The 13837-nt window shown below is 40.1% G+C and overlaps 1 protein-coding gene across 1 annotated transcript in view; it reads right to left on the bottom strand.

The window, feature by feature from the left end:
- LOC113166019 (contactin-1a-like) overlaps positions 1–13332 on the bottom strand; it is a 52914-nt gene extending 39582 nt beyond the window's left edge. The window contains exon 1 of the mRNA XM_026365916.1: positions 13205–13332. The gene's annotated coding sequence lies outside the window, so the exon portion shown is untranslated. The remainder of the gene's footprint in view (positions 1–13204) is intronic.
- Between the last annotated feature and the right edge of the window lie 505 nt (positions 13333–13837).

The raw sequence follows: 13837 nt of genomic DNA, 5'->3' as shown, positions 1-13837 counted from the left end.
GAAGATGAAATGACATGATAATCTCTTTTAATACTACATCTCTCGAATAGTTACGACTGCACGAATAGATACATTCATCTAACATGTATAACGTTGTATTCTGCAATTTGTCTTTCGCATTTTACTGCATAGTTCAAATAAATTGATTTTAATTAGCATGGATTAGTATTTACTAACTAAAACAAATATCTAGTATCAAATATAATGATATAATGATGAAAGTCACCATTACAGCTTTACGACAGCTGTTTTGTTCTGAGTGAAAATCTAAGTAGAAATTAATTTTATTGTTGAATAATTACTTCTAAATCATTTTATCAATCAGTAAATCAATGTTTTGTTAGTGAAAGCGTGAAAGTAAATATCAGATAAGGCTATAAAATACAGAAAATACTCACATTTGGGAATCTGAGACAAGCACATACAGGGTATTTTTGCCTAAATTCAACTACTGTCAGAACACAGGCTGATTAATACTATGTTGATGTACTTATACATTAATCAATTCAGCTGTAAATGTGAATACAATGAGCAAACAAGTACAATTACTCTGTTTTACTAAATTACTGAAGATGACACTGAAATGAGCTCAGAAAATCTGATATAATACAGAGACCAGCAAATTTAAAGTAAAACTTGATATTTAAATAACAAATTCCTTAAAATATTATATCACATTATTTATAATTAATCACTGTATCTTATTGTCTGGCCCTACTTGTCTTCTTTGTGCCAAATGTGCTATTTGTCGATTTACACTTAGTCAAAGTGGGCGTGTGCGATCCAATACATGTGACAGTAACAGACATCTTTTATGTTGTTCACAGCCTTCCGCAGCCTTCATAAAAAAAGTGCTACTCATACAGCAGCATCTAATGGTACTTTTATTCACATACACACACACACCCACACAAGAAGACCCCGAAGAGCTAGCCAATGGTGACAAAATGTGTGTTCCCATTGCCTTCTGGCAATCTAACCCCTAAGATATGAGCTTTTCTTTCTGGACTGGAAAAATAGGTCTGACACTTAATTAGCAAACAAGGTCACAGCACAGAACCCAGGTCCTGTCTTTGTGTCTCCCTCTGTTCTGGAGATTTGACACTGTCTCCCTCTCTCTCTCTACTGTATCTCTCTTACTCTTTCATTACAAATGCAGACAGATAAAAACAAACATGATCTCCTGACCAAAATGATGTAGCAGAGTACTTATCACTGTACATCACTGCCTAATCAAAGAAATCGGTGTCTATCCCCATATTACTGTCCACTTCGCTCACCACACCATCTCATCTAAGGGGTCTTCTGTCTTCATTCTGTTGGCGAGAAGCTTTGAGTCTTGAATTAGGAACTATTAGCAGACACAGACCTATTGTATGTGTGTAATGGCTGTAATCTTTACTTTCCTCCGCAGGCAGTTGACACAAAGTAAAATCAAACAATCCGCTCCTCCACCTACTGCTTAATTTTAGCGTTTTTCTTTAGCTTTGTCAGAGAAACCTGGCAACTCCAGAGCGAGCGAGTGTGTGGGCGCATATGTGTGAACAACTAGTATGTGTGCAGTGCACTATTTGTGCAAGTCAGCTGAAGAGACCAGTGTTCCCTCGCCTCAACACTTAAAGTGAACCTATAGTGAGCATGAAATTACATAAAAATGTGCTTTACAAGCACATGAGAATATAATGACCATTCAGACACAATTACAGTCTGCGATGGTCACAAGACGCTTTTCACTGCAAGAGATACAGCAGCATCTTTGTGGATTTGGATGAAGCACCAGCCAGTTAATCAATTTTCTCATGTATTAGGAAACTCAGAGCAAGGCCTGAGAAGTGCAACTAGGGATTAATCAATGTGTGTCAGTACAGCTAAGGTAAATCTGAGTCAGACAGGCTAGATCAATTGTACTGTATTGATTCATTATTATGGTACTGATACCCCGGTATCACAGCAGTAATCAATCAACTCCATAAAAAGGATAGTTCCGTTCTTTGTGCTAATGTTTCCCACTGTTTTTTACAAACACATTTCCCAGATGAATAAGGCTGGTGCTGATCTGGATGTTTCCTATAGTCAGCACCAATAATGTTTTAAGAGACTCTCTATTTTTGTCCTGGTCCTAACCGCTTTTTTTTTTTTTAAACGCTGAATAATTTTCTAAAACAGCTCGGGACTATAGTTTTCACCAATTACTTACCACTGACTGACATGTTTCTTACTACTTGTAATGAAGTAAAAATCTGAGTCAGTACAAGTGTTTGTAGGATCAATGCATCTTTTAGTATGTTCATGAGGTTTTCCATCACTAGGAAAAACATGCATCACCAGACACATCTTGTCATCGCTTTAACCTCTGAAACAATGGGTGTTGCTAGTTTTCCTCGTATTTTACTTAACAGAAAACAACCTGGATATTACTTTACCACTGGCCTTTCCTTCATTTCACCATTATGAGAAGCCTTCTGGTTGCGCAGGAATCTGCACAGACTCTTATGCTGCAAAGAAAAAGCCTTCTGTCTCATAAAGCACTTTAGAGGAACTTTTATGGGTCTTTTTTTGTTCACAATAATTACACTAAGGGTAAGAACAATGTGTCTGGTTCTACCCACATCCAACTATTTCTTTTTTTATTTTTCCTCAGCTGAACCATCCCTGCAGGGAAACCTGCGGCCCCAGCTTTACTTTCATTCTCTCAGCTTTACTTCTCATATCGAAGCACGCAGCTACATACTGACTGCAGAAAAACAGATGCTCTGCATCAATATGCTGCTGGACGTGATGAAGCTTTGGGAATGATAATTTGATTTTATGTGGCTGTTAAATCTCAATGCCGCTGTAGCTCTGATGAAACAGCAGCCCCGTTGCCAAGGGTCACTGGGCTCAATTTGCAGCCACAAAACTTGACAGCAAGCTCTTTATTAGTTTATTTCTAATATTTCATAGTTCCAGATTAGCCATACAAAGCAGATGTGAATGGATAGGAAATGGGATGTGAAGGAACACATTGATTTCAACTCAGAACAGCACTGGTGTCTGGCTAGAATATGTCTAGACCACAAAAGGCCTTTTTAAAATATATCTAATGCACTAGAAACATGCTAGAGTTGTTTACATTAGTAACTTATCATTTAATAATTTATAAAACCCATCTCATACTTAATAAATACCAAATGTGGGAAAAATTAAATTAACATAAACTAAACTAAACTCCTCCTAAGATTAAAAGATTTTCGTAAGCAAGACATGAGATTTCTCTTATTGAGATTTCTGCAGTGGCTCTTTAGGGCTGAACAGTTTAAACAAGAGGCTCAGAAACCTCCTCCAGGGTTCAAAGTAGAGCAGACAAAGCCTGCTCTGTGAATCCATTGAGTGCCACACTGTATTAGTCTGTGCCAGTGCTTTTAAGCAGTGCCATGCATATTCATGCTTACCCATCAGGAAGTCTTCCTCCACTACATGTGCCACTACAGGCTCCTTGGTTTCTCTCAATGGGTGCATTTATGTGTAAAATAATATTCTCATGTTATTTGGCACTCAAGTAATTCTTCTATCCTATATAAAAAAACAGCTCTTATTCAAATTGCCAGAAAATTGTGAAAGACAGTCGGGACATGCTAATATTTGATGATATAATAAGGAATTTAAACACGTTATCCAATTCTGTTTAATCTGATTCCTTTTTAAAAGTCAAACTATTCTGTTAACTCATGCATCCATGAACAGAATAAATAATAGAACTGGACCAGGCCTTCTATCATCATATACATTAATGTCCGGAACAGAGAGTTCATGTCAACAGACCCAGTCACCTGTGTTTACTGCCAAGCACATGGCCACAGTCAGACAGCCTGTTGGGAGGCAGTGTGTGTGTGTGCCGACTGACAATGAGTGCAGCCTGGGCAAAGACCTGAGTCATCTGGTGCCTCTTGGCCCAGTCACACCTTGTGATCACTGCTCATAACACGGAACATGGGCCCACTTAAACAACAAAGAAGAAAAGGGGATATACACTAAGTATTGATTAGTTCACAATGTCCAGACCACTATAAACTGAAACATCTAAATATGAATTTAATTATGATCAGGCGAATGTGTTGTCTCGTAAAAACCTCAAGCCTTGACACATAAAATAATGACATTACTTGACTGTGTTAGTGCAAAAAATGAAGATCTTGTCATCTGGAATTCAGATTACAATTTTATCAACATACATGGAGAAATAACACCTTCACTGTTATGTAGCTGTTGGTGCGCAGTCCAGTCCAGCTGCTGCTCAGATAACAACACACAAAGCTACATGGTTAACAGCATTTCCAATGAACCTTGCCTTCCCTCCTGTGGCAACAAGAAAGCCAAACTAGGTTAAGAGATGTTTCATATATTATGCTTCAAACAGATGCTTGTGCTCTTACTCTGAAATTACCCTCAGGATCCTTTCACATACTGTACATTTTGCTGGGTTTTACGCATTTAAGTAAAATTACACCATAACAAGGTTATATTTTGAATGACTGTTGCAATCTATCACGGCTGCATTTACTTTGCTTCTTAGATCCAGAATATTTTATTTAGCACAGCAAGAAAATAACAAAGGACACTTTTACGCATTTCACATTAGTCTTGTGTGAATGAGTTGAATCTAAATCCAAAAATAAGAAACCATTAGCTTAGCTTAGCATAAATACTGATAACAGGGGAAACTTCCAGCATAAATAGGTTCTAGTAATTATCTACCTGCTAATTTTCTCAGTTCTGTTTTTTTCTATTATTATTATTTATTTATTTATTGTGGGAAATGTGATTCATAGATTATTTAGTGACACCCACAATTTATTGTTGCAGGCATGCATTTTTGGAAACCTTCTCATTTCATTGTACTGAAGTCAAATCATAATCTGTTTGGTCATGGATGAATGTGAATAGCATTATGTAAACCAGGAGTCTCAGTAAACACAGTCACTTCCATCCCCCTCTTCAGCCATATACAAGATCAGTGTTTTGCTTTGTCTTGTTGTCCTGCATGGCTGGGGAATTAAGAAACGTACACCCCTCCTCTCTCTATTTATTGTGCACATGAACGTGTGTTTGTGAGCATGTGTTTATGAGGGCATATGTGTGCTTGCCTGACTGTGACGCGGTGCCCTTCGCTCCATCTGTCCTTTGCACACTATGGTCCTGTGTGTGCAGCATGAGTGGAGCTGTGTGTTGCAGATAAGAGTCAGACTACTGCAATAGACGGTGGGTGGGGGGAGACAGTATGTGAAAAGGGCTCAGGAAAAAAAAAGAAAAGGATTCAGTGCTCTTTCTCAGATTCACCTCTGGATGCCCTTTGCTCATCTCGCTGCCATTACACCTTTCTCATCAATAATCCAACCAGTGACACTCGCCACTATCCTACTGACACATTTCATGAGGCCCCACACAGTATACAGTAGAGGCTATCCACTGCCATGTCCTACTGAACTGTGAACAAATGCTCTGTTCATATGCATGCATGGCTTATTTTTCTTGACAGAATAATGTGAAAGATCTTTCCAGTTGGGCAGCAATCACAACAATATGTATGTTGTGATTGCTGGCACCTCCCTCAGTCTAGACAGCCAATAATGGGAATTAGAGAGGAGGCATCTGCCTGTTTACGGTTTATATAAATTCCTCTACAGGAAGATTGAAATGTACAGGAGAAGAAAAAGGTCGGTAATTAGCCAGGGTTATATTGCACTCTCTTTCTTTCCTTCTGTCTTTGCCGTGCCTCTCTCTTGGCATCAGGGTGAATTGCTCGAAGAGTACTCTGACTCATGATAATTGAAATGCACAGATTGTGAACGCCAAGATCGCATGTTATATTTCATGGGGTAATATTAGCTGCTTCTTCTCGGGGGCGATTTGTTGTTGCTAAGTAAAATTGTGAGAATAATGTCAACAGCATGAATTAGCAGATTGCAACAGAAGCTCCTGAAGCTACAAACCAAGCCAAGGAAAAGAATCTGGTGCATAATTAGTGCAAGTCTCATGCATAAGTCAGCCAGATCCTCTCAGAATGCTGGGTTCAGATCTGAATAATGATATGCCAGCGGAAAAGAACAACTTTTGTTCAGGGACACTTAAGGGTAGTTTGTCGGAAGCTATTTGTGCTGGAGTATTGTCCCACTAACATTCACAGAAAACATGACGCAGGTGGTTACATCACCTTGTGCGTTTGCAGCCAGATGTGACAGTGTCACGCCGGCTAAAAGGTGTCAGTTTGACGTGTCAGCTGGCAGAACAAGGCGCTGTAGAAAGAGTACACTGCTTGGACTGAAGAGGGCTACATAAGCATTCTTTGACCTCTTTTATCCACATTCATTAGCTATGCAACAAGAGGGCTGATTTGAGACCCTTTGAGAGGATCCAGAGAGAACAGGTTTGTTAGTGTGAAACAGAAAACCAACCTGTTTGTCGTGACCGCCTACATCGAATGCTAATGTTGCCCATATCAATGGGCTCTTCATGTAGAGATGCAATCAAGGGCCCAGTAGCTCGGAGGCTGACCAGAAAAACACAAATACACCAGGAGCACAGCAAGAGAGCCAGAAGAGGACAGTGGCGGCCCACAGCCCAGACCTTGCACCAGCCGCAGCTTTTATTTCTGGTTACACTGATCTAAGGAATGAAGGGCGAAGAGAGCTCCAAATATTTTTTTCCTTTTCTGTCCTATTATAATTCGGGTCCCTCCTTCCTTCCCCCTCTCTCTTTTTTACACAGCCAAAGAGCTGGACTGAAGAACAAAAGGCATTCTAAATAAATACTGAATCAAGGCAGACAGGCAACAGCCCAGCTCTGGCCATAATAAGCAGCAAATAGACAATCAGCTGAAGTGTAGGGGAGCACTATACAGCCTTTTAACTTTAAAAACGATGCTGTTGATGAAGACCTGAGTGCTGGGCAGTGCAGGATAGGGTCACATTTAATTAATTATTTAAAAATGCAGTACATATAGCATTATTTAAAAATATATTATCAAATAGGAAATCACGTGGTGGTTATAGATGACGCTGTAAATGTAAATGGAATAAAAGAACAAACGAATAAGAATAAGATCAGTGTAAAATGCCATTGGGTGGTCTCAGCAGAAGCACTGCAGGTAAACAAATAGGCAGATTGAATAATGGACACAGAAATAGCACTTGCTGAGGCCCCATAGTGCTATGCTTCCCATCTCTGGCAAGTATAATGGGATTTCTTTGGTTTAAATGCACTTCACTCACACTGTTGAGCCAGTAGGAAACTAAACTATTGATCCACAAACAATTTAGCTGTCCAGCTGTCCAGAGAGTGGGAAAACAGGACGCCCTTAAATGTATAATGAGGCGTCCCAATAGCCCAGCTTCCTCAGTATTCACTTCACGTGCCAAGAGACCTTCGCCTTTGGGCTCTCTCTGCGATTAGTTTTTTATCCATACACTTCTCATGTATACAATCCCGCCCACGAGGCTGGAAGTAATGCACTTCTCACCAAGGACGTTTTTGATCAGTGTAAGGATCACCTTTGACCCCATCAGTCTTTCATGATTTTTAACATTCAACTGGTGGAGAGTTCATGACTCCATTTTAGCATGCAATCCTGGTACCAAGGTTGAGCTGTCAAACACATTCAGCATGCATCATTACTATGAGGCGACATACACTGGGTTACCATAAAAAAAAAAACAAAAACACACATGGACAAATGAACATGAAACGTAAAAAAAGAGGAGTGTGTTTGTGCAAAGGAGCCGACCATGCCAAAGCAGCATGTGGATAAAGTACCATAGCAACAGGACTTTGCAAGAGTGTCTGGGCCCCACCAAGAAGACACTTTTGTACCTAACCACCGGACGGATCCCTGCACCGTCAGACTTGCTCTTTATCCTCCGGACTATAAGATAACAGCTCAAACAGTTGAAACTACAGTAAGCTTTTAGATCCCCGTAATGAAGACAGATTAAATAGGATTAAATCCACAACAATGTAGCGCTTTACTGAGAATATCAATGATGAAGGATAAAGAGGTGAGGCTACAGTAATGTTTAAAATGCTGCTAAACAATAGCATTCACATGCAGATTATGGAAGGCATTTCTGTGTCAGAGGTGATATGCTTGTTTAAGTAAGTCTTTGCGAGCAAAAAAGGTAATTATCTTTTTTTCAATCTAATTAATTATCAAATTATTAATGCAAAACATCTATTAGCTCAAAGGTTTTAAGAGTCCGTGTCATCCATTAATATCCAAGCTTTCAAACCCTTTCTAAACAGATGAGGAATCTACTTGTAAACAACCGTTTTATACAATGCAGCACTCTGGTTAAACTCAGGGAATAAATCAGATATACTCCACTGATTTTCAAATTGCATGAAATTGAAAGTCATCTCTTCCAGGACCAAAATAGCATGTATTGTTTTCTGGTTGCTGTGTTTCTCAGCAGCCCTGTAAACAATATATCTGACTACACCTATGAAGGTGTAAAAACAGATGGCTCAAGACTCCCATGTGAGAAGTCAGTCCACTGCATGTAATACAACATTTCTGCTCAGTGAAATGTTGAATAAATTCACAAGAGGTACTCTGACACTCTGAGGAGTAATTTAATTAAGAACCATTCACATTAGGATTCTTAAAATTGACTAATTATGGAAAACTGTCATCTGAACCTGTTCACCTCGCAGTGCTGTCACTTTTACTTATTATTATTATTAAATCCAAACCTTTTTAGTTCTAACAACTAAAATGCAATTAGTTACTTGATGAGCAAAAAACTCCTGATATTATTGTGGAAACTGAACACATTCCAGTAAAGCCAGATACGAGTTACCCTGGTAATGAGCAAACAAACTGTTTTCTGTGCTGACATTGTAATAAAGGAAGTCAAATATTATCGAAATTAAAAAGGCTGATCATGCTGTTAACAGAAATTAGCAGGCAAGGGGCACACATTTGTGATCTCTTCCTAATTGAGTCTGTAAATCCCTTAAGATTAACTTTGATTGTAAAGTCTAAAAATATCTCAGATAAAAGTGTGAAGAATCAGAAACAAGATATGAAATCTACCCAGATTTAACCTAGTTACAGATTTATATCTTTCTTAAATGTAGGTAAAGTAATACACAATCATCAACTTAAATTTCTAATTTAAAATCAGACACACGAGTATGTATGTATAATATACAATATGAGAAAACGCAGTTCATCAGTGACCTCTTTAATCATTCAATCTTTGTGTTTTTTATTTAAGTTATGGTTTTTAGAAACTGATCTCCAGTTGCTCCAGTAGTTCAATGTCAAATCCTTTTCACTAAAAACTGAAAAACCTCCATCACTGTGTGATAACACTTGATGACATTGATCAATGTCATTCTAGCTATTCCGCGAGTGGCAGGGGAAATAACAGGCCACTTCTAAACACTACCTGCTTGTACGGTCCACATTACCTTAATGGAAATGGAGTAATCTGATTGTGAATGAGACATCACTTTGGCAGATAGACAAACCGGAAGAACCACAAGTCATTGAAGATGCTCTGTCTCAAACAGAATCACACTGAAAAAGGGAGGGGGAACAGATTAAATGTTCTTTGATAAAATACACTTTAAGCTGATATCTTGATTATCTTTGATGTTTTCACCACTAAGCCATTTCTTCAGAAACATTTTACCTGGTCAATACATGGATAGTGAACACGTAATGCTATAAATAGGCAAAAAGTGAGCAAGAGATATCAAGGAAATCTATTTTTATCTTCAGCAATGTTCTGCTTCGTGCAAATAAACAACAAAACCGGCTGCACTGTGTTTTATCGTGACCTTAGATACAGCTGATAGGAATTAGGGACTGCACAAGAGCTAGATGAGTCACACTGACATACCTGTAAGGTCATTCGCACACACAAACATCTTTAATCCAGTGGCTGAATAATTATTAATTTGGGGTCTTGCATTAAAAGTAACTAGCGTCCTTTAGTGCTGGGAGCTACTATCTGAGATCATTAGATTCAAGTAGGCAACAGTGGCCCCAGAAATAGAACATGAGCCAGGCAACAAAACCTTATTCAGTCAAACATAGTGAATGATGTAAGGGGAAAGTCCTATATGTTTAAAATTATGTGTAAGTGTAACAAGATCCAGCTGCTAATGTGGGCACCTGCATTATCATCAATCATTATCACAAGTGCAGATTAATCTGCTTGTTATTTTCCAGACTAATTGTTTTGAATAGTGAAAATACATATTGCAGTTTTGCAGTGGTCTGAGATGATATTTTCAGATGTCAGAAGGATTTTTACCAGGAAATAAAACAGATGTTTACTTTTCTGTCAACTATTCCTTGTCTCAGCTGTAACCAGTATGCATCTTTTTTGACCTATGGGCTTTACAAAAGAAAAAAGACTAAAAGACAAAAAATTATATGTGAAAATCTTCTAAAAACTGAAACTAGTCAAGTAAGATGCATGCTCAACAAGTGGGATAAAACGCACACAGTGCCCACTTAGTGCTGTCTCTCCACATAAGATCTGTGCAGTCACGTGCATGCAGGGAGCAGGGAGGTCCACAATGGAAGAATCAATGGCAGGCCTAGTGCACACTGTACTCAGGGACGGCAGATGGGGACTGAGACCCTTTCTCCTCCTGAGGCATGAACAGAAAAGAGGCCTGTATCCAGGCAAAGAGAGAAGATGTTGTGTCCCTGTCTCAGTCGTACCAATAGTGGGTCTCACTATTGAACGCAAAATATTGCTGAGCAATCTAAAGGAGCATTAAGACGAGAGCCTCGCATGTTTTGTCAACAGGACAGAGAGAGACGCACTTGTTCAGGCAGTGAAGAGTGTTTCAGCAAAAATGCTGGCTGTTGTGTTTCTACACACAATGTTCACGTGCACGGACTGCCCGGCCTTGCTATATCCTCTCTAATGAAAGAAGTCTACAGGATGTATGCATTCTCTTCAGCTTCCAGAAACTGCATTCAGTGTGGTAGAATGAACAGTGCCTAACACACAACCCCTCCTACCGCCTAATGCCATCGCTCCTAATCAGTCTTTTTCAAATCACACACAAAATCTGTCTTCCTCCATTCAGCTAATGCTTTGACTCTATGCCCAAGAATTTGTCGCCTAGGGCTCGGAAGGACATCTGGAAACAAATCTAATCTCCTAAAAACGACTCTAAAATTACCTTAATCTTATATGGCAAACAGCCAAGATTCTGCATTGAGCACTGAAATCTAAATGCTTAAATTAAGATTAAATTAGGACAAGTGTTTAAATAACATTGGAAGAATGTGAAATTCCTTGTTGCATTGAACATAAAAAAATGTTCATGCAGTGGACAGATTTACAATAAAAAAAAAATCATATACCACACGAGTAAAAACTATCTCTCTCCATCCAACACTCATGTTCATAAGTTACACGCTGACTGGAGTGAAGTGAATTGAAGATGGAGAGGTTGAAGACGGCTCTATTTTCTGCCTCAGGTGCTGTTAGCCTGCCTACCTCAATACATGATAGATGTGTGTGACTGGGACTTCAAACCAAAGGAGAAGTAAGTGTATGGTTCTGTTGAATCATTTGACTGTGACACTAATGGAGGCTGAGGCTGTAGCCTTAAAATGCATCACAGAACAGCCACATCTTGCAGACCCCTGTTATGTAAAATGTTTCTCATCATGCAGTCCCAGCAAGCCGCCGTGGTCCTGCAGCCAGTGTGCTGGCAAGGAAAAGGCTTATTGGAAAATTCAAATATATATTGTAGATGAAAATAAAATGTAAGATGCTGCTTTGCACACAGTAGGCTAGCCTACATCTGAGCGGAAGAAATCCATTCACCTAGCATGAGGGAGAGGGTCTGTCCTCAGGGAGCACACAGGGCAGCACAGGATGCATTAGCAGCAGTCAAGCTTACAAGACTCATACAGTGCTGCACCTGACAGGTGGCCATGGAGTCCCTCTGACATTTTGTGCAACATTTATTGTTCTGATTCAGTCAAGACGAACACACCCGTGAAGAACCTCACACATGACAGGGAATGGAAAAAGCATTATAATCATTATAGAAGAAATACTGTGGCTGTTTTGTCCGTAGCAGGGAATCTTATTCAAAGTCATGCACTCAAGGCAAAATTGAACAGCCTTATGGAAACTGTGCTTTATTAAAACCCGTTATGTGATAGAGTGGTCATTTATGTTTATTTCCCTTCCATACACCATTAGATACAGACAGACTTTACAGTGGAGCTTGTTCAGTGACTAGAACCACTGCAGCTATAGGCTTTCAACATAATTCCTTTATTCCCATCCCCACATAAACATGGAGCACCAAAGTAACACGTTTCCACCCAATTCATGATGACTTGTTTGAAATGTATGTGAGAAAACCCTCATCAAAGTCTGTCTGAAAGTCCTTAGACCTTACAGTACTTTAGCAGCACGATGAACAGTTTCTCACCAGTGGATCATCGTCTGGTGAGTCAGGACGCGCCCACAGCACCTTCTCTGGCACCTGACACCAGAATAAATCTGCCATTACTAAGCACTTCGGTACAATGTGCCAGTAAAGACGACAGAGCCGAATCATGGGGCTCAATCAATCGCTGCAGTCAAATCAAGACATGCGTTTTAGTTCCACCCCAGATCAAAGTGTTTACACCCACTGGGTGCTTCCTAATCTCTTGGCTTCAAGGCAGGCGGCAGTTTGAATCATCGGTATGTGCGGTGCTATCAGGGCTCTGGCCTCTGGCGAGCTCCAATTAGTGCTGAATTTCATACTGAGACTTGTTTGAAACGTGCAACATAAGGTCGAAACATTACCAAATCATTACATGGACTATTTCTGGGAGGGAAGAGCGCGCCAGGATGCGCAGCAGATCATGTAACAGCATCATCCTCGCCACGCCACGACACACACACACACACACACACACACACACACACACACACACACAGCATCTCCCCGCATCTGTCATTAGGACATAAAAATGCCAAATGCTGCTTCCCTCCAGCCCACATCGTTTACAATTCTGCATTGCGGAGGGCTGAATAAGCTTCATCCCGTCCGCGCAGCCCACTCAGCCTGTTGTAAACAACACTGATTTCCCAGCTGTCAGAAAACAGCGCCTGGCTTCTCTCGCTCCTCTGGAAATGATGTCAAACACTCAGTTTTCACCGTGTCTCTCCGGTGCTCTCCGTGTCCTTACCTTTCGTTGCGGGCAAATGCGTCCGTTCCGTGCGCCCTTCACGATGCTCACACCTGCTCAGCACCGCATCGCCGGACGCTTCAGAGCTGGGAAAGAAACTGACAGAGCCGCGGTCCTGTCCCCGTGGATTGGATGAAGGGTTATGATTGTCAACTTAGGGGGGCGCTAGATTCCCCTCCAACACAGGAGGTGCCTCCTACAGTGCTGTCTGTCCTCACTGCTCCATCACAAGCTCCTCGACACAGGATGATCAGCATTAAAAAAAAGTTTATACCCGTAAAATGTTCAATAAATCTCAGCCAACACCCTGTAGGAGGGATTTACGACCTCACCTTGCCTCAGTATGTGAGTCTGGTATTTACAGCTGGTGCTGCCTTCAGTGTCTGAAAACATCTATTAGCTTTCATAGGATTTCAAGTTGTTTTCTTCATTTTTAATGACAATTTTAAAATAGAAATAATAATATATAATGAGAATTAGACGTTTGATGTTGGTGCTGTGATGTCTCTCTAAGTCAGCAGTGACTCCCTTTGCTACTGCAGTATCCCACTGTTAAAAGATCATCGAAACAGGTGATGAATCAGTCTTTCTTAAATGTTTTTGGTTATTCTTACAATTCCTCACCTGTCCACT

Source organism: Anabas testudineus, chromosome 6, assembly GCF_900324465.2.
Source record: "Anabas testudineus chromosome 6, fAnaTes1.2, whole genome shotgun sequence".
NCBI classification, from domain to species: Eukaryota; Metazoa; Chordata; class Actinopteri; order Anabantiformes; family Anabantidae; genus Anabas; species Anabas testudineus.
The sequence above is the reverse complement of the archived record's forward strand: the minus strand, read 5'-3'. Positions and strand labels throughout refer to the sequence as shown.